Source organism: Lemur catta, chromosome 9 (assembly GCF_020740605.2).
Source record: "Lemur catta isolate mLemCat1 chromosome 9, mLemCat1.pri, whole genome shotgun sequence".
Lineage (NCBI taxonomy): Eukaryota > Metazoa > Chordata > Mammalia > Primates > Lemuridae > Lemur > Lemur catta.
Window position 1 is genome coordinate 19,913,152 of NC_059136.1, and position 20,650 is coordinate 19,933,801.

General features: G+C 39.3%; 6 non-coding genes across 6 annotated transcripts; all 6 read left to right on the forward strand.

Moving 5' to 3' along the window:
* On the forward strand, positions 1 to 66 carry LOC123645541. The gene has a single exon (XR_006737652.1). It is a non-coding gene; the product is annotated as a small nucleolar RNA SNORD109A (small nucleolar RNA).
* A 3,572-nt stretch (positions 67 to 3,638) lies between these two features.
* LOC123645542 lies at positions 3,639 to 3,704 on the forward strand. The gene has a single exon (XR_006737653.1). It is a non-coding gene; the product is annotated as a small nucleolar RNA SNORD109A (small nucleolar RNA).
* Positions 3,705 to 7,276: 3,572 nt separating this feature from the next.
* LOC123645543 lies at positions 7,277 to 7,342 on the forward strand. The gene has a single exon (XR_006737654.1). It is a non-coding gene; the product is annotated as a small nucleolar RNA SNORD109A (small nucleolar RNA).
* Positions 7,343 to 10,914: 3,572 nt separating this feature from the next.
* LOC123645544 lies at positions 10,915 to 10,980 on the forward strand. Its single transcript, XR_006737656.1, has one exon. It is a non-coding gene; the product is annotated as a small nucleolar RNA SNORD109A (small nucleolar RNA).
* Positions 10,981 to 14,552: 3,572 nt separating this feature from the next.
* Positions 14,553 to 14,618, forward strand: LOC123645545. Its single transcript, XR_006737657.1, has one exon. It is a non-coding gene; the product is annotated as a small nucleolar RNA SNORD109A (small nucleolar RNA).
* A 3,572-nt stretch (positions 14,619 to 18,190) lies between these two features.
* LOC123645546 lies at positions 18,191 to 18,256 on the forward strand. Its single transcript, XR_006737658.1, has one exon. It is a non-coding gene; the product is annotated as a small nucleolar RNA SNORD109A (small nucleolar RNA).
* The last annotated feature ends 2,394 nt before the right edge of the window (positions 18,257 to 20,650 follow it).

Genomic DNA, 20,650 nt, shown 5'->3' on the forward strand with positions numbered 1-20,650 from the left:
GGATCGATGATGAGCCTAAGTGTCCGAGGACGGTGACGACACATGGCAGATGTACATCTGAGGTCCAGATGAGTGGCCCTCTGGTAGGACAAGTAAGACTTTGAGATGCTGGCTTATTTGGTAAGGCCACAGGGACAGCGTAATAGCGCTGGGAGCACGTGTGTGTTTTCACCGTGTTCTGGACATATTACCTTGACATGAGGACATTAAAATGATTGTATTAAGGAAGGGTCCAGCAACAGTGATACGTACTGGAAATCTCATTGGTGTGTTAATGCCAATACCGAGGGAACGCTATGCCTCTTTTCAATAATGACAATGGAACCGCTCAGGAAGAAAGCAATATCAGTGCTTTGTTACTTTCACTGTTGAGGATTTTCTAAGAGTTTGCCTTCGCTGTTTTTCTTTTCTTTTTTTCCCCTGTCATGTTTTGCCCAGATAGAAAGCCTGCCATGTGGTCCTCCACGTCAGAGAATGGGGTGAGTAGCTAAACTTGTGACGGTTTAAAATAACTTTTGTTGAAGCGTAGTAATTGTACATATTCAAGGAGTACACGTTATATTTTAATACGGGCAGATGACACAGCATTATGTGTCATGACCTTGGTAATTGGGTCATGATTGACCTGAAACCTTTATCATCGCTCTCTGTTGGGAACATTTGAAAAATTCTAGCTCTTCTGAAATATGGTAAATTATTGTTAACTCTACTTGCCCTATTTCACTATTGAACACTAGAATTTCTCCTTCCTTTGAACAGAGTTACCCCTTCACCAACGACTCTTCATTACCCCTTCCCAAACAAGGACACATTAAGTGTACAAGTCAATGATTTTTTACTAAGTCGACAGAGTTGTGTGCGCATCTCCAAAATTCACATTTAGAAACTGTGCATCATCCCTAAAAGTTGCCCCATCCCCACTTATAATCAATGTATACTTTGTTCCCTAGCCCCAGGTAACCGCTAAGCAGGTTTCTGTCTATATGGATTTGCCTTATTCAGAAATTTTATATACCTGGCATCATACCGTATGTAGTACGTTGGTTGTTGTTTGTTTTACTTAGCCTAAATTCTTTGAAGTTCATCCATGTTGTCAGCATGTATCAGCTCATGTGAAATCTTTTTATGGAAGATATTACTTTATGTCCTGGAATTCCCACTTGGTTCCCTTTCATAATTTCCATTTTCCTTATGAATCTACCATCTATTAACACATTCCTGCCATTGTCTTCTTTTCATTGTTTATGACAGAGTTTTTATTATTTCTCTGCTCTTTCTGAAAATGGGTCATCCGCCTGTTAGTTTATCAGGATTCTGGATTCCATTTTCTTGCTTCATCTTGCCTTACTTGTATTTTTCTGTGTATCAGACGTTTCGAGTGGAATGAGAGTGAAGGCTGATTTTCTCTCGGCTTCGTTTTTGGTTTCAGACAGAACTTGGAGGGTAGTGAGAAAGAAATGATCCTTTAACTTTCCCATAAGTCAAGTCGTGGTGAAATGGAATCAAACAGTTAACATTATGCCATCTACACGTATTGAAGTGTCTGTTCCGCTGGGTGTATGTTGTATATATCGAAATAGAACCTAGACTCCTCACCTCTCTTCCTGGGTGAGAGATTTCAATTCAAAATTTATTAATAAGATCTTTATTAATGTAGATTGAATCTTCAATAAGAGCTGTTGATTGTGAGATCGCTGTAGTGCTTCGTAGTTTGCTTGTAGTGTTATTGCATATACTATACTTATCTACTTATGATTTTCAGTCATTTGCGATTAATATTTCTTGCGCTTGCCAATAATAGAGCATTAAACGAAACTGACAAGATGTTGAAAAGTGGGCCAAATCAGGAAAATAAGTAAAGTCTTCTTTGACCGGGAGATTTTACACAGCTTCTGAAAGCAAATGTATTTTGCACAATACTAATGAGGACCGAATAAGAAAATACTGAGGTATTTTGCTGTATTTGTTGGTTATGGAAGGCAAGGATTCCTGAAGGAGAATTGGCTAGCCTGGATTTGGATTATGTTGAAATCATGTTACTCCTAGTCCTTAAATAGAGTCACGTGGGGAATTGTCCTATGCGTGTAACACGAACGCATGTATATGCTTTGGTTAGGGACTAGAAACCAATCTGACAGGAAAATTCCCAAACTGGATACTTATGTCACATACGTCCTGACAAATATTAATAGTCTTGGAAATGATACAATCCAAGTTCCCAGTGAACTCCAGGATTCTATTCTATTGAGTACTACATCATCATTGACAACTGTCCCACTGCAGCATCTCTTCAAGTATTGCTCCAGACCAAAGGGTCCTGAGATACTTCTGCTGTTGCCATTACGGCAAGCTTCACTAAAGTCAACTGAAAGGCCCACCTGTGCTGTAATCCGCTATGAGCTGAATGTAGGGGATAAAGGTTCTGGGGCGTTAGTGTGGTGTGAGGAATCCTTATTTACTGGAAGTGGACTTGTCTGGATCCAGGATAAGCACAAGTACCTGGGGATGTTGAGGTGCAGCCGAGTGGCCATTTATTCTACTAGAACAGGACAAATGACCCCTTCTGCACTGGCCCAATTGATGTCCTCCTCAAAGATCTCACACTGCCATGACCCTGTACCTTCCATTTTTCGCACCACAGGGTATTCTCATAAAATCTTTTTGGTTGAATACAGCTTTAGAACTTTGCATTCGAGCAAAAACTGCTGTGTCACTAACTCAGATAGCTTGGTATCGAGGAAACTGCAGGTTAAGAATTCAGGGAGGAAGCAAGTGAATAAATGAAATGACAAAGGTGACAAAAGATCCACTCTGATGTTTATCACAAGGACTAGGATGCTGGGATGCCTGTATGATAAGTAATTAAAGAAGACCTAGTGTGGCACTTTGTTTCTAAATAATTTGGCGCATTTCTGACCTGATTTATATTTTCATATGATGCTTTGTTGCAGGTTAAGAATGAGAACAAGTTGTTGTACTTCAGGGAAGAGAGGTGAGCAACCCCTTTGGTACTTTTGCCATTCTTCTGTGTGTCTGGGGCTGGTGAAGTCAGAACTTCAAGGTCTATGTGTTCATTCCTTCGGCGGCTTAAAGGAGATTCTTTTTACAGTACATATATTTGCCCGTGGATGTGTCTTCCCTGTCCAAGGAATCTTCTTTATTTGTTTCTTCCCTTTTCTTTCGATATCTTTTTGAAGTAACCAACAAGATTTTGGGGAATGACTTACGTATTTCTCTTTTTGACCATTTTCTGAAAAGGGAGAATAATCTTGTAATGGAATTCTCGTATACTGAATATTAAATTTTTTAATATTTATCTGGCACCTTCCCAAGATAGAGGTTTTTGTTCATCTTTGTTCGGTAATGATACCATATGTTACTTCGGTACCTGACTTATTCCTTAAAGTTTTAGTGGATTTACTGGTTTACTGAAATTTCCCTCGTACTTCTTATCTAATTTTATTAGAACAATCGAAGGTCATTTTTTTCTTGTTTTTTGTGTGAGCATTCCAGTAAGCAGGTACTAAACAAAACATCCACTGTACATTTACTTTTCTCCATTGGTAAAGCATGAGATTAGCCTGCACAAAATAAGCCTGGCTGTGGAATATACTTGTTTGTTGGAAGGGGTATTGTCTGGATCGATGATGAGCCTAAGTGTCCGAGGACGGTGACGACACATGGCAGATGTACATCTGAGGTCCAGATGAGTGGCCCTCTGGTAGGACAAGTAAGACTTTGAGATGCTGGCTTATTTGGTAAGGCCACAGGGACAGCGTAATAGCGCTGGGAGCACGTGTGTGTTTTCACCGTGTTCTGGACATATTACCTTGACATGAGGACATTAAAATGATTGTATTAAGGAAGGGTCCAGCAACAGTGATACGTACTGGAAATCTCATTGGTGTGTTAATGCCAATACCGAGGGAACGCTATGCCTCTTTTCAATAATGACAATGGAACCGCTCAGGAAGAAAGCAATATCAGTGCTTTGTTACTTTCACTGTTGAGGATTTTCTAAGAGTTTGCCTTCGCTTTTTTTCTTTTCTTTATTTCCCCTGTCATGTTTTGCCCAGATAGAAAGCCTGCCATGTGGTCCTCCACGTCAGAGAATGGGGTGAGTAGCTAAACTTGTGACGGTTTAAAATAACTTTTGTTGAAGCGTAGTAATTGTACATATTCAAGGAGTACACGTTATATTTTAATACGGGCAGATGACACAGCATTATGTGTCATGACCTTGGTAATTGGGTCATGATTGACCTGAAACCTTTATCATCGCTCTCTGTTGGGAACATTTGAAAAATTCTAGCTCTTCTGAAATATGGTAAATTATTGTTAACTCTACTTGCCCTATTTCACTATTGAACACTAGAATTTCTCCTTCCTTTGAACAGAGTTACCCCTTCACCAACAACTCTTCATTACCCCTTCCCAAACAAGGACACATTAAGTGTACAAGTCAATGATTTTTTACTAAGTCGACAGAGTTGTGTGCGCATCTCCAAAATTCACATTTAGAAACTGTGCATCATCCCTAAAAGTTGCCCCATCCCCACTTATAATCAATGTATACTTTGTTCCCTAGCCCCAGGTAACCGCTAAGCAGGTTTCTGTCTATATGGATTTGCCTTATTCAGAAATTTTATATACCTGGCATCATACCGTATGTAGTACGTTGGTTGTTGTTTGTTTTACTTAGCCTAAATTCTTTGAAGTTCATCCATGTTGTCAGCATGTATCAGCTCATGTGAAATCTTTTTATGGAAGATATTACTTTATGTCCTGGAATTCCCACTTGGTTCCCTTTCATAATTTCCATTTTCCTTATGAATCTACCATCTATTAACACATTCCTGCCATTGTCTTCTTTTCATTGTTTATGACAGAGTTTTTATTATTTCTCTGCTCTTTCTGAAAATGGGTCATCCGCCTGTTAGTTTATCAGGATTCTGGATTCCATTTTCTTGCTTCATCTTGCCTTACTTGTATTTTTCTGTGTATCAGACGTTTCGAGTGGAATGAGAGTGAAGGCTGATTTTCTCTCGGCTTCGTTTTTGGTTTCAGACAGAACTTGGAGGGTAGTGAGAAAGAAATGATCCTTTAACTTTCCCATAAGTCAAGTCGTGGTGAAATGGAATCAAACAGTTAACATTATGCCATCTACACGTATTGAAGTGTCTGTTCCGCTGGGTGTATGTTGTATATATCAAAATAGAACCTAGACTCCTCACCTCTCTTCCTGGGTGAGAGATTTCAATTCAAAATTTATTAATAAGATCTTTATTAATGTAGATTGAATCTTCAATAAGAGCTGTTGATTGTGAGATCGCTGTAGTGCTTCGTAGTTTGCTTGTAGTGTTATTGCATATACTATACTTATCTACTTATGATTTTCAGTCATTTGCGATTAATATTTCTTGCGCTTGCCAATAATAGAGCATTAAACGAAACTGACAAGATGTTGAAAAGTGGGCCAAATCAGGAAAATAAGAAAAGTCTTCTTTGACCGGGAGATTTTACACAGCTTCTGAAAGCAAATGTATTTTGCACAATACTAATGAGGACCGAATAAGAAAATACTGAGGTATTTTGCTGTATTTGTTGGTTATGGAAGGCAAGGATTCCTGAAGGAGAATTGGCTAGCCTGGATTTGGATTATGTTGAAATCATGTTACTCCTAGTCCTTAAATAGAGTCACGTGGGGAATTGTCCTATGCGTGTAACACGAACGCATGTATATGCTTTGGTTAGGGACTAGAAACCAATCTGACAGGAAAATTCCCACACTGGATACTTATGTCACATACGTCCTGGCAAATATTAATAGTCTTGGAAATGATACAATCCAAGTTCCCAGTGAACTCCAGGATTCTATTCTATTGAGTACTACATCATCATTGACAACTGTCCCACTGCAGCATCTCTTCAAGTATTGCTCCAGACCAAAGGGTCCTGAGATACTTCTGCTGTTGCCATTACGGCAAGCTTCACTAAAGTCAACTGAAAGGCCCACCTGTGCTGTAATCCGCTATGAGCTGAATGTAGGGGATAAAGGTTCTGGGGCGTTAGTGTGGTGTGAGGAATCCTTATTTACTGGAAGTGGACTTGTCTGGATCCAGGATAAGCACAAGTACCTGAGGATGTTGAGGTGCAGCCGAGTGGCCATTTATTCTACTAGAACAGGACAAATGACCCCTTCTGCACTGGCCCAATTGATGTCCTCCTCAAAGATCTCACACTGCCATGACCCTGTACCTTCCATTTTTCGCACCACAGGGTATTCTCATAAAATCTTTTTGGTTGAATACAGCTTTAGAACTTTGCATTCGAGCAAAAACTGCTGTGTCACTAACTCAGATAGCTTGGTATCGAGGAAACTGCAGGTTAAGAATTCAGGGAGGAAGCAAGTGAATAAATGAAATGACAAAGGTGACAAAAGATCCACTCTGATGTTTATCACAAGGACTAGGATGCTGGGATGCCTGTATGATAAGTAATTAAAGAAGACCTAGTGTGGCACTTTGTTTCTAAATAATTTGGCGCATTTCTGACCTGATTTATATTTTCATATGATGCTTTGTTGCAGGTTAAGAATGAGAACAAGTTGTTGTACTTCAGGGAAGAGAGGTGAGCAACCCCTTTGGTACTTTTGCCATTCTTCTGTGTGTCTGGGGCTGGTGAAGTCAGAACTTCAAGGTCTATGTGTTCATTCCTTCGGCGGCTTAAAGGAGATTCTTTTTACAGTACATATATTTGCCCGTGGATGTGTCTTCCCTGTCCAAGGAATCTTCTTTATTTGTTTCTTCCCTTTTCTTTCGATATGTTTTTGAAGTAACCAACAAGATTTTGGGGAATGACTTACGTATTTCTCTTTTTGACCATTTTCTGAAGAGGGAGAATAATCTTGTAATGGAATTCTCGTGTACTGAATATTAAATTTTTTAATATTTATCTGGCACCTTCCCAAGATAGAGGTTTTTGTTCATCTTTGTTCGGTAATGATACCATATGTTACTTCGGTACCTGACTTATTCCTTAAAGTTTTAGTGGATTTACTGGTTTACTGAAATTTCCCTCGTACTTCTTATCTAATTTTATTAGAACAATCGAAGGTCATTTTTTTCTTGTTTTTTGTGTGAGCATTCCAGTAAGCAGGTACTAAACAAAACATCCACTGTACATTTACTTTTCTCCATTGGTAAAGCATGAGATTAGCCTGCACAAAATAAGCCTGGCTGTGGAATATACTTGTTTGTTGGAAGGGGTATTGTCTGGATCGATGATGAGCCTAAGTGTCCGAGGACGGTGACGACACATGGCAGATGTACATCTGAGGTCCAGATGAGTGGCCCTCTGGTAGGACAAGTAAGACTTTGAGATGCTGGCTTATTTGGTAAGGCCACAGGGACAGCGTAATAGCGCTGGGAGCACGTGTGTGTTTTCACCGTGTTCTGGACATATTACCTTGACATGAGGACATTAAAATGATTGTATTAAGGAAGGGTCCAGCAACAGTGATACGTACTGGAAATCTCATTGGTGTGTTAATGCCAATACCGAGGGAACGCTATGCCTCTTTTCAATAATGACAATAGAACCGCTCAGGAAGAAAGCAATATCAGTGCTTTGTTACTTTCACTGTTGAGGATTTTCTAAGAGTTTGCCTTCGCTGTTTTTCTTTTCTTTTTTTCCCCTGTCATGTTTTGCCCAGATAGAAAGCCTGCCATGTGGTCCTCCACGTCAGAGAATGGGGTGAGTAGCTAAACTTGTGACGGTTTAAAATAACTTTTGTTGAAGCGTAGTAATTGTACATATTCAAGGAGTACACGTTATATTTTAATACGGGCAGATGACACAGCATTATGTGTCATGACCTTGGTAATTGGGTCATGATTGACCTGAAACCTTTATCATCGCTCTCTGTTGGGAACATTTGAAAAATTCTAGCTCTTCTGAAATATGGTAAATTATTGTTAACTCTACTTGCCCTATTTCACTATTGAACACTAGAATTTCTCCTTCCTTTGAACAGAGTTACCCCTTCACCAACAACTCTTCATTACCCCTTCCCAAACAAGGACACATTAAGTGTACAAGTCAATGATTTTTTACTAAGTCGACAGAGTTGTGTGCGCATCTCCAAAATTCACATTTAGAAACTGTGCATCATCCCTAAAAGTTGCCCCATCCCCACTTATAATCAATGTATACTTTGTTCCCTAGCCCCAGGTAACCGCTAAGCAGGTTTCTGTCTATATGGATTTGCCTTATTCAGAAATTTTATATACCTGGCATCATACCGTATGTAGTACGTTGGTTGTTGTTTGTTTTACTTAGCCTAAATTCTTTGAAGTTCATCCATGTTGTCAGCATGTATCAGCTCATGTGAAATCTTTTTATGGAAGATATTACTTTATGTCCTGGAATTCCCACTTGGTTCCCTTTCATAATTTCCATTTTCCTTATGAATCTACCATCTATTAACACATTCCTGCCATTGTCTTCTTTTCATTGTTTATGACAGAGTTTTTATTATTTCTCTGCTCTTTCTGAAAATGGGTCATCCGCCTGTTAGTTTATCAGGATTCTGGATTCCATTTTCTTGCTTCATCTTGCCTTACTTGTATTTTTCTGTGTATCAGACGTTTCGAGTGGAATGAGAGTGAAGGCTGATTTTCTCTCGGCTTCGTTTTTGGTTTCAGACAGAACTTGGAGGGTAGTGAGAAAGAAATGATCCTTTAACTTTCCCATAAGTCAAGTCGTGGTGAAATGGAATCAAACAGTTAACATTATGCCATCTACACGTATTGAAGTGTCTGTTCCGCTGGGTGTATGTTGTATATATCAAAATAGAACCTAGACTCCTCACCTCTCTTCCTGGGTGAGAGATTTCAATTCAAAATTTATTAATAAGATCTTTATTAATGTAGATTGAATCTTCAATAAGAGCTGTTGATTGTGAGATCGCTGTAGTGCTTCGTAGTTTGCTTGTAGTGTTATTGCATATACTATACTTATCTACTTATGATTTTCAGTCATTTGCGATTAATATTTCTTGCGCTTGCCAATAATAGAGCATTAAACGAAACTGACAAGATGTTGAAAAGTGGGCCAAATCAGGAAAATAAGTAAAGTCTTCTTTGACCGGGAGATTTTACACAGCTTCTGAAAGCAAATGTATTTTGCACAATACTAATGAGGACCGAATAAGAAAATACTGAGGTATTTTGCTGTATTTGTTGGTTATGGAAGGCAAGGATTCCTGAAGGAGAATTGGCTAGCCTGGATTTGGATTATGTTGAAATCATGTTACTCCTAGTCCTTAAATAGAGTCACGTGGGGAATTGTCCTATGCGTGTAACACGAACGCATGTATATGCTTTGGTTAGGGACTAGAAACCAATCTGACAGGAAAATTCCCAAACTGGATACTTATGTCACATACGTCCTGACAAATATTAATAGTCTTGGAAATGATACAATCCAAGTTCCCAGTGAACTCCAGGATTCTATTCTATTGAGTACTACATCATCATTGACAACTGTCCCACTGCAGCATCTCTTCAAGTATTGCTCCAGACCAAAGGGTCCTGAGATACTTCTGCTGTTGCCATTACGGCAAGCTTCACTAAAGTCAACTGAAAGGCCCACCTGTGCTGTAATCCGCTATGAGCTGAATGTAGGGGATAAAGGTTCTGGGGCGTTAGTGTGGTGTGAGGAATCCTTATTTACTGGAAGTGGACTTGTCTGGATCCAGGATAAGCACAAGTACCTGGGGATGTTGAGGTGCAGCCGAGTGGCCATTTATTCTACTAGAACAGGACAAATGACCCCTTCTGCACTGGCCCAATTGATGTCCTCCTCAAAGATCTCACACTGCCATGACCCTGTACCTTCCATTTTTCGCACCACAGGGTATTCTCATAAAATCTTTTTGGTTGAATACAGCTTTAGAACTTTGCATTCGAGCAAAAACTGCTGTGTCACTAACTCAGATAGCTTGGTATCGAGGAAACTGCAGGTTAAGAATTCAGGGAGGAAGCAAGTGAATAAATGAAATGACAAAGGTGACAAAAGATCCACTCTGATGTTTATCACAAGGACTAGGATGCTGGGATGCCTGTATGATAAGTAATTAAAGAAGACCTAGTGTGGCACTTTGTTTCTAAATAATTTGGCGCATTTCTGACCTGATTTATATTTTCATATGATGCTTTGTTGCAGGTTAAGAATGAGAACAAGTTGTTGTACTTCAGGGAAGAGAGGTGAGCAACCCCTTTGGTACTTTTGCCATTCTTCTGTGTGTCTGGGGCTGGTGAAGTCAGAACTTCAAGGTCTATGTGTTCATTCCTTCGGCGGCTTAAAGGAGATTCTTTTTACAGTACATATATTTGCCCGTGGATGTGTCTTCCCTGTCCAAGGAATCTTCTTTATTTGTTTCTTCCCTTTTCTTTCGATATGTTTTTGAAGTAACCAAGAAGATTTTGGGGAATGACTTACGTATTTCTCTTTTTGACCATTTTCTGAAAAGGGAGAATAATCTTGTAATGGAATTCTCGTATACTGAATATTAAATTTTTTAATATTTATCTGGCACCTTCCCAAGATAGAGGTTTTTGTTCATCTTTGTTCGGTAATGATACCATATGTTACTTCGGTACCTGACTTATTCCTTAAAGTTTTAGTGGATTTACTGGTTTACTGAAATTTCCCTCGTACTTCTTATCTAATTTTATTAGAACAATCGAAGGTCATTTTTTTCTTGTTTTTTGTGTGAGCATTCCAGTAAGCAGGTACTAAACAAAACATCCACTGTACATTTACTTTTCTCCATTGGTAAAGCATGAGATTAGCCTGCACAAAATAAGCCTGGCTGTGGAATATACTTGTTTGTTGGAAGGGGTATTGTCTGGATCGATGATGAGCCTAAGTGTCCGAGGACGGTGACGACACATGGCAGATGTACATCTGAGGTCCAGATGAGTGGCCCTCTGGTAGGACAAGTAAGACTTTGAGATGCTGGCTTATTTGGTAAGGCCACAGGGACAGCGTAATAGCGCTGGGAGCACGTGTGTGTTTTCACCGTGTTCTGGACATATTACCTTGACATGAGGACATTAAAATGATTGTATTAAGGAAGGGTCCAGCAACAGTGATACGTACTGGAAATCTCATTGGTGTGTTAATGCCAATACCGAGGGAACGCTATGCCTCTTTTCAATAATGACAATGGAACCGCTCAGGAAGAAAGCAATATCAGTGCTTTGTTACTTTCACTGTTGAGGATTTTCTAAGAGTTTGCCTTCGCTTTTTTTCTTTTCTTTATTTCCCCTGTCATGTTTTGCCCAGATAGAAAGCCTGCCATGTGGTCCTCCACGTCAGAGAATGGGGTGAGTAGCTAAACTTGTGACGGTTTAAAATAACTTTTGTTGAAGCGTAGTAATTGTACATATTCAAGGAGTACACGTTATATTTTAATACGGGCAGATGACACAGCATTATGTGTCATGACCTTGGTAATTGGGTCATGATTGACCTGAAACCTTTATCATCGCTCTCTGTTGGGAACATTTGAAAAATTCTAGCTCTTCTGAAATATGGTAAATTATTGTTAACTCTACTTGCCCTATTTCACTATTGAACACTAGAATTTCTCCTTCCTTTGAACAGAGTTACCCCTTCACCAACAACTCTTCATTACCCCTTCCCAAACAAGGACACATTAAGTGTACAAGTCAATGATTTTTTACTAAGTCGACAGAGTTGTGTGCGCATCTCCAAAATTCACATTTAGAAACTGTGCATCATCCCTAAAAGTTGCCCCATCCCCACTTATAATCAATGTATACTTTGTTCCCTAGCCCCAGGTAACCGCTAAGCAGGTTTCTGTCTATATGGATTTGCCTTATTCAGAAATTTTATATACCTGGCATCATACCGTATGTAGTACGTTGGTTGTTGTTTGTTTTACTTAGCCTAAATTCTTTGAAGTTCATCCATGTTGTCAGCATGTATCAGCTCATGTGAAATCTTTTTATGGAAGATATTACTTTATGTCCTGGAATTCCCACTTGGTTCCCTTTCATAATTTCCATTTTCCTTATGAATCTACCATCTATTAACACATTCCTGCCATTGTCTTCTTTTCATTGTTTATGACAGAGTTTTTATTATTTCTCTGCTCTTTCTGAAAATGGGTCATCCGCCTGTTAGTTTATCAGGATTCTGGATTCCATTTTCTTGCTTCATCTTGCCTTACTTGTATTTTTCTGTGTATCAGACGTTTCGAGTGGAATGAGAGTGAAGGCTGATTTTCTCTCGGCTTCGTTTTTGGTTTCAGACAGAACTTGGAGGGTAGTGAGAAAGAAATGATCCTTTAACTTTCCCATAAGTCAAGTCGTGGTGAAATGGAATCAAACAGTTAACATTATGCCATCTACACGTATTGAAGTGTCTGTTCCGCTGGGTGTATGTTGTATATATCAAAATAGAACCTAGACTCCTCACCTCTCTTCCTGGGTGAGAGATTTCAATTCAAAATTTATTAATAAGATCTTTATTAATGTAGATTGAATCTTCAATAAGAGCTGTTGATTGTGAGATCGCTGTAGTGCTTCGTAGTTTGCGTGTATTGTTCTTGCATATACTATACTTATCTACTTATGATTTTCAGTCATTTGCGGTTAATATTTCTTGCGCTTGCCAATAATAGAGCATTAAACGAAACTGACAAGATGTTGAAAAGTGGGCCAAATCAGGAAAATAAGTAAAGTCTTCTTTGACCGGGAGATTTTACACAGCTTCTGAAAGCAAATGTATTTTGCACAATAGTAATGAGGACCGAATAAGAAAATACTGAGGTATTTTGCTGTATTTGTTGGTTATGGAAGCCAAGGATTCCTGAAGGAGAATTGGCTAGCCTGGATTTGGATTATGTTGAAATCATGTTACTCCTAGTCCTTAAATAGAGTCACGTGGGGAATTGTCCTATGCGTGTAACACGAACACATGTATATGCTTTGGTTAGGGACTAGAAACCAATCTGACAGGAAAATTCCCACACTGGATACTTATGTCACATACGTCCTGGCACATATTAATAGTCTTGGAAATGATACAATCCAAGTTCCCAGTGAACTCCAGGATTCTATTCTATTGAGTACTACATCATCATTGACAACTGTCCCACTGCAGCATCTCTTCAAGTATTGCTCCAGACCAAAGGGTCCTGAGATACTTCTGCTGTTGCCATTACGGCAAGCTTCACTAAAGTCACCTGAAAGGCCCACCTGTGCTGTAATCCGCTATGAGCTGAATGTAGGGGATAAAGGTTCTGGGGCGTTAGTGTGGTGTGAGGAATCCTTATTTACTGGAAGTGGACTTGTCTGGATCCAGGATAAGCACAAGTACCTGAGGATGTTGAGGTGCAGCCGAGTGGCCATTTATTCTACTAGAACAGGACAAATGACCCCTTCTGCACTGGCCCAATTGATGTCCTCCTCAAGGATCTCACACTGCCATGACCCTGTACCTTCCATTTTTCGCACGACAGGGTATTCTCATAAAATCTTTTTGGTTGAATACAGCTTTAGAACTTTGCATTCGAGCAAAAACTGCTGTGTCACTAACTCAGATAGCTTGGTATCGAGGAAACTGCAGGTTAAGAATTCAGGGAGGAAGCAAGTGAATAAATGAAATGACAAAGGTGACAAAAGATCCACTCTGATGTTTATCACAAGGACTAGGATGCTGGGATGCCTGTATGATAAGTAATTAAAGAAGACCTAGTGTGGCACTTTGTTTCTAAATAATTTGGCGCATTTCTGACCTGATTTATATTTTCATATGATGCTTTGTTGCAGGTTAAGAATGAGAACAAGTTGTTGTACTTCAGGGAAGAGAGGTGAGCAACCCCTTTGGTACTTTTGCCATTCTTCTGTGTGTCTGGGGCTGGTGAAGTCAGAACTTCAAGGTCTATGTGTTCATTCCTTCGGCGGCTTAAAGGAGATTCTTTTTACAGTACATATATTTGCCCGTGGATGTGTCTTCCCTGTCCAAGGAATCTTCTTTATTTTTTTCTTCCCTTTTCTTTCGATATGTTTTTGAAGTAACCAAGAAGATTTTGGGGAATGACTTACGTATTTCTCTTTTTGACCATTTTCTGAAGAGGGAGAATAATCTTGTAATGGAATTCTCGTGTACTGAATATTAAATTTTTTAATATTTATCTGGCACCTTCCCAAGATAGAGGTTTTTGTTCATCTTTGTTCGGTAATGATACCATATGTTACTTCGGTACCTGACTTATTCCTTAAAGTTTTAGTGGATTTACTGGTTTACTGAAATTTCCCTCGTACTTCTTATCTAATTTTATTAGAACAATCGAAGGTCATTTTTTTCTTGTTTTTTGTGTGAGCATTCCAGTAAGCAGGTACTAAACAAAACATCCACTGTACATTTACTTTTCTCCATTGGTAAAGCATGAGATTAGCCTGCACAAAATAAGCCTGGCTGTGGAATATACTTGTTTGTTGGAAGGGGTATTGTCTGGATCGATGATGAGCCTAAGTGTCCGAGGACGGTGACGACACATGGCAGATGTACATCTGAGGTCCAGATGAGTGGCCCTCTGGTAGGACAAGTAAGACTTTGAGATGCTGGCTTATTTGGTAAGGCCACAGGGACAGCGTAATAGCGCTGGGAGCACGTGTGTGTTTTCACCGTGTTCTGGACATATTACCTTGACATGAGGACATTAAAATGATTGTATTAAGGAAGGGTCCAGCAACAGTGATACGTACTGGAAATCTCATTGGTGTGTTAATGCCAATACCGAGGGAACGCTATGCCTCTTTTCAATAATGACAATGGAACCGCTCAGGAAGAAAGCAATATCAGTGCTTTGTTACTTTCACTGTTGAGGATTTTCTAAGAGTTTGCCTTCGCTTTTTTTCTTTTCTTTATTTCCCCTGTCATGTTTTGCCCAGATAGAAAGCCTGCCATGTGGTCCTCCACGTCAGAGAATGGGGTGAGTAGCTAAACTTGTGACGGTTTAAAATAACTTTTGTTGAAGCGTAGTAATTGTACATATTCAAGGAGTACACGTTATATTTTAATACGGGCAGATGACACAGCATTATGTGTCATGACCTTGGTAATTGGGTCATGATTGACCTGAAACCTTTATCATCGCTCTCTGTTGGGAACATTTGAAAAATTCTAGCTCTTCTGAAATATGGTAAATTATTGTTAACTCTACTTGCCCTATTTCACTATTGAACACTAGAATTTCTCCTTCCTTTGAACAGAGTTACCCCTTCACCAACAACTCTTCATTACCCCTTCCCAAACAAGGACACATTAAGTGTACAAGTCAATGATTTTTTACTAAGTCGACAGAGTTGTGTGCGCATCTCCAAAATTCACATTTAGAAACTGTGCATCATCCCTAAAAGTTGCCCCATCCCCACTTATAATCAATGTATACTTTGTTCCCTAGCCCCAGGTAACCGCTAAGCAGGTTTCTGTCTATATGGATTTGCCTTATTCAGAAATTTTATATACCTGGCATCATACCGTATGTAGTACGTTGGTTGTTGTTTGTTTTACTTAGCCTAAATTCTTTGAAGTTCATCCATGTTGTCAGCATGTATCAGCTCATGTGAAATCTTTTTATGGAAGATATTACTTTATGTCCTGGAATTCCCACTTGGTTCCCTTTCATAATTTCCATTTTCCTTATGAATCTACCATCTATTAACACATTCCTGCCATTGTCTTCTTTTCATTGTTTATGACAGAGTTTTTATTATTTCTCTGCTCTTTCTGAAAATGGGTCATCCGCCTGTTAGTTTATCAGGATTCTGGATTCCATTTTCTTGCTTCATCTTGCCTTACTTGTATTTTTCTGTGTATCAGACGTTTCGAGTGGAATGAGAGTGAAGGCTGATTTTCTCTCGGCTTCGTTTTTGGTTTCAGACAGAACTTGGAGGGTAGTGAGAAAGAAATGATCCTTTAACTTTCCCATAAGTCAAGTCGTGGTGAAATGGAATCATACAGTTAACATTATGCCATCTACACGTATTGAAGTGTCTGTTCCGCTGGGTGTATGTTGTATATATCGAAATAGAACCTAGACTCCTCACCTCTCTTCCTGGGTGAGAGATTTCAATTCAAAATTTATTAATAAGATCTTTATTAATGTAGATTGAATCTTCAATGAGAGCTGTTGATTGTGAGTTCGCTGTAGTGCTTCGTAGTTTGCGTGTATTGTTCTTGCATATACTATACTTATCTACTTATGATTTTCAGTCATTTGCGGTTAATATTTCTTGCGCTTGCCAATAATAGAGCATTAAACGAAACTGACAAGATGTTGAAAAGTGGGCCAAATCAGGAAAATAAGTAAAGTCTTCTTTGACCGGGAGATTTTACACAGCTTCTGAAAGCAAATGTATTTTGCACAATAGTAATGAGGACCGAATAAGAAAATACTGAGGTATTTTGCTGTATTTGTTGGTTATGGAAGCCAAGGATTCCTGAAGGAGAATTGGCTAGCCTGGATTTGGATTATGTTGAAATCATGTTACTCCTAGTCCTTAAATAGAGTCACGTGGGGAATTGTCCTATGCGTGTAACACGAACACATGTATATGCTTTGGTTAGGGACTAGAAACCAATCTGACAGGAAAATTCCCACACTGGATACTTATGTCACATACGTCCTGGCACATATTAATAGTCTTGGAAATGATACAATCCAAGTTCACAGTGAACTCCAGGATTCTATTCTATTGAGTACTACATCATCATTGACAACTGTCCCACTGCAGCATCTCTTCAAGTATTGCTCCAGACCAAAGGGTCCTGAGATACTTCTGCTGTTGCCATTACGGCAAGCTTCACTAAAGTCACCTGAAAGGCCCACCTGTGCTGTAATCCGCTATGAGCTGAATGTAGGGGATAAAGGTTCTGGGGCGTTAGTGTGGTGTGAGGAATCCTTATTTACTGGAAGTGGACTTGTCTGGATCCAGGATAAGCACAAGTACCTGAGGATGTTGAGGTGCAGCCGAGTGGCCATTTATTCTACTAGAACAGGACAAATGACCCCTTCTGCACTGGCCCAATTGATGTCCTCCTCAAGGATCTCACACTGCCATGACCCTGTACCTTCCATTTTTCGCACCACAGGGTATTCTCATAAAATCTTTTTGGTTGAATACAGCTTTAGAACTTTGCATTCGAGCAAAAACTGCTGTGTCACTAACTCAGATAGCTTGGTATCGAGGAAACTGCAGGTTAAGAATTCAGGGAGGAAGCAAGTGAATAAATGAAATGACAAAGGTGACAAAAGATCCACTCTGATGTTTATCACAAGGACTAGGATGCTGGGATGCCTGTATGATAAGTAATTAAAGAAGACCTAGTGTGGCACTTTGTTTCTAAATAATTTGGCGCATTTCTGACCTGATTTATATTTTCATATGATGCTTTGTTGCAGGTTAAGAATGAGAACAAGTTGTTGTACTTCAGGGAAGAGAGGTGAGCAACCCCTTTGGTACTTTTGCCATTCTTCTGTGTGTCTGGGGCTGGTGAAGTCAGAACTTCAAGGTCTATGTGTTCATTCCTTCGGCGGCTTAAAGGAGATTCTTTTTACAGTACATATATTTGCCCGTGGATGTGTCTTCCCTGTCCAAGGAATCTTCTTTATTTGTTTCTTCCCTTTTCTTTCGATATGTTTTTGAAGTAACCAAGAAGATTTTGGGGAATGACTTACGTATTTCTCTTTTTGACCATTTTCTGAAGAGGGAGAATAATCTTGTAATGGAATTCTCGTGTACTGAATATTAAATTTTTTAATATTTATCTGGCACCTTCCCAAGATAGAGGTTTTTGTTCATCTTTGTTCGGTAATGATACCATATGTTACTTCGGTACCTGACTTATTCCTTAAAGTTTTAGTGGATTTACTGGTTTACTGAAATTTCCCTCGTACTTCTTATCTAATTTTATTAGAACAATCGAAGGTCATTTTTTTCTTGTTTTTTGTGTGAGCATTCCAGTAAGCAGGTACTAAACAAAACATCCACTGTACATTTACTTTTCTCCATTGGTAAAGCATGAGATTAGCCTGCACAAAATAAGCCTGGCTGTGGAATATACTTGTTTGTTGGAAGGGGTATTGTCTGGATCGATGATGAGCCTAAGTGTCCGAGGACGGTGACGACACATGGCAGATGTACATCTGAGGTCCAGATGAGTGGCCCTCTGGTAGGACAAGTAAGACTTTGAGATGCTGGCTTATTTGGTAAGGCCACAGGGACAGCGTAATAGCGCTGGGAGCACGTGTGTGTTTTCACCGTGTTCTGGACATATTACCTTGACATGAGGACATTAAAATGATTGTATTAAGGAAGGGTCCAGCAACAGTGATACGTACTGGAAATCTCATTGGTGTGTTAATGCCAATACCGAGGGAACGCTATGCCTCTTTTCAATAATGACAATGGAACTGCTCAGGAAGAAAGCAATATCAGTGCTTTGTTACTTTCACTGTTGAGGACTTTCTAAGAGTTTGCCTTCGCTTTTTTTCTTTTCTTTATTTCCCCTGTCATGTTTTGCCCAGATAGAAAGCCTGCCATGTGGTCCTCCACGTCAGAGAATGGGGTGAGTAGCTAAACTTGTGACGGTTTAAAATAACTTTTGTTGAAGCGTAGTAATTGTACATATTCAAGGAGTACACGTTATATTTTAATACGGGCAGATGACACAGCATTATGTGTCATGACCTTGGTAATTGGGTCATGATTGACCTGAAACCTTTATCATCGCTCTCTGTTGGGAACATTTGAAAAATTCTAGCTCTTCTGAAATATGGTAAATTATTGTTAACTCTACTTGCCCTATTTCACTATTGAACACTAGAATTTCTCCTTCCTTTGAACAGAGTTACCCCTTCACCAACAACTCTTCATTACCCCTTCCCAAACAAGGACACATTAAGTGTACAAGTCAATGATTTTTTACTAAGTCGACAGAGTTGTGTGCGCATCTCCAAAATTCACATTTAGAAACTGTGCATCATCCCTAAAAGTTGCCCCATCCCCACTTATAATCAATGTATACTTTGTTCCCTAGCCCCAGGTAACCGCTAAGCAGGTTTCTGTCTATATGGATTTGCCTTATTCAGAAATTTTATATACCTGGCATCATACCGTATGTAGTACGTTGGTTGTTGTTTGTTTTACTTAGCCTAAATTCTTTGAAGTTCATCCATGTTGTCAGCATGTATCAGCTCATGTGAAATCTTTTTATGGAAGATATTACTTTATGTCCTGGAATTCCCACTTGGTTCCCTTTCATAATTTCCATTTTCCTTATGAATCTACCATCTATTAACACATTCCTGCCATTGTCTTCTTTTCATTGTTTATGACAGAGTTTTTATTATTTCTCTGCTCTTTCTGAAAATGGGTCATCCGCCTGTTAGTTTATCAGGATTCTGGATTCCATTTTCTTGCTTCATCTTGCCTTACTTGTATTTTTCTGTGTATCAGACGTTTCGAGTGGAATGAGAGTGAAGGCTGATTTTCTCTCGGCTTCGTTTTTGGTTTCAGACAGAACTTGGAGGGTAGTGAGAAAGAAATGATCCTTTAACTTTCCCATAAGTCAAGTCGTGGTGAAATGGAATCAAACAGTTAACATTATGCCATCTACACGTATTGAAGTGTCTGTTCCGCTGGGTGTATGTTGTATATATCAAAATAGAACCTAGACTCCTCACCTCTCTTCCTGGGTGAGAGATTTCAATTCAAAATTTATTAATAAGATCTTTATTAATGTAGATTGAATCTTCAATAAGAGCTGTTGATTGTGAGATCGCTGTAGTGCTTCGTAGTTTGCTTGTAGTGTTATTGCATATACTATACTTATCTACTTATGATTTTCAGTCATTTGCGATTAATATTTCTTGCGCTTGCCAATAATAGAGCATTAAACGAAACTGACAAGATGTTGAAAAGTGGGCCAAATCAGGAAAATAAGTAAAGTCTTCTTTGACCGGGAGATTTTACACAGCTTCTGAAAGCAAATGTATTTTGCACAATACTAATGAGGACCGAATAAGAAAATACTGAGGTATTTTGCTGTATTTGTTGGTTATGGAAGGCAGGGATTCCTGAAGGAGAATTGGCTAGCCTGGATTTCGATTATGTTGAAATCATGTTACTCCTAGTCCTTAAATAGAGTCACGTGGGGAATTGTCCTATGCGTGTAACACGAACGCATGTATATGCTTTGGTTAGGGACTAGAAACCAATCTGACAGGAAAATTCCCACACTGGATACTTATGTCACATACGTCCTGACAAATATTAATAGTCTTGGAAATGATACAATCCAAGTTCCCAGTGAACTCCAGGATTCTATTCTATTGAGTACTACATCATCATTGACAACTGTCCCACTGCAGCATCTCTTCAAGTATTGCTCCAGACCAAAGGGTCCTGAGATACTTCTGCTGTTGCCATTACGGCAAGCTTCACTAAAGTCACCTGAAAGGCCCACCTGTGCTGTAATCCGCTATGAGCTGAATGTAGGGGATAAAGGTTCTGGGGCGTTAGTGTGGTGTGAGGAATCCTTATTTACT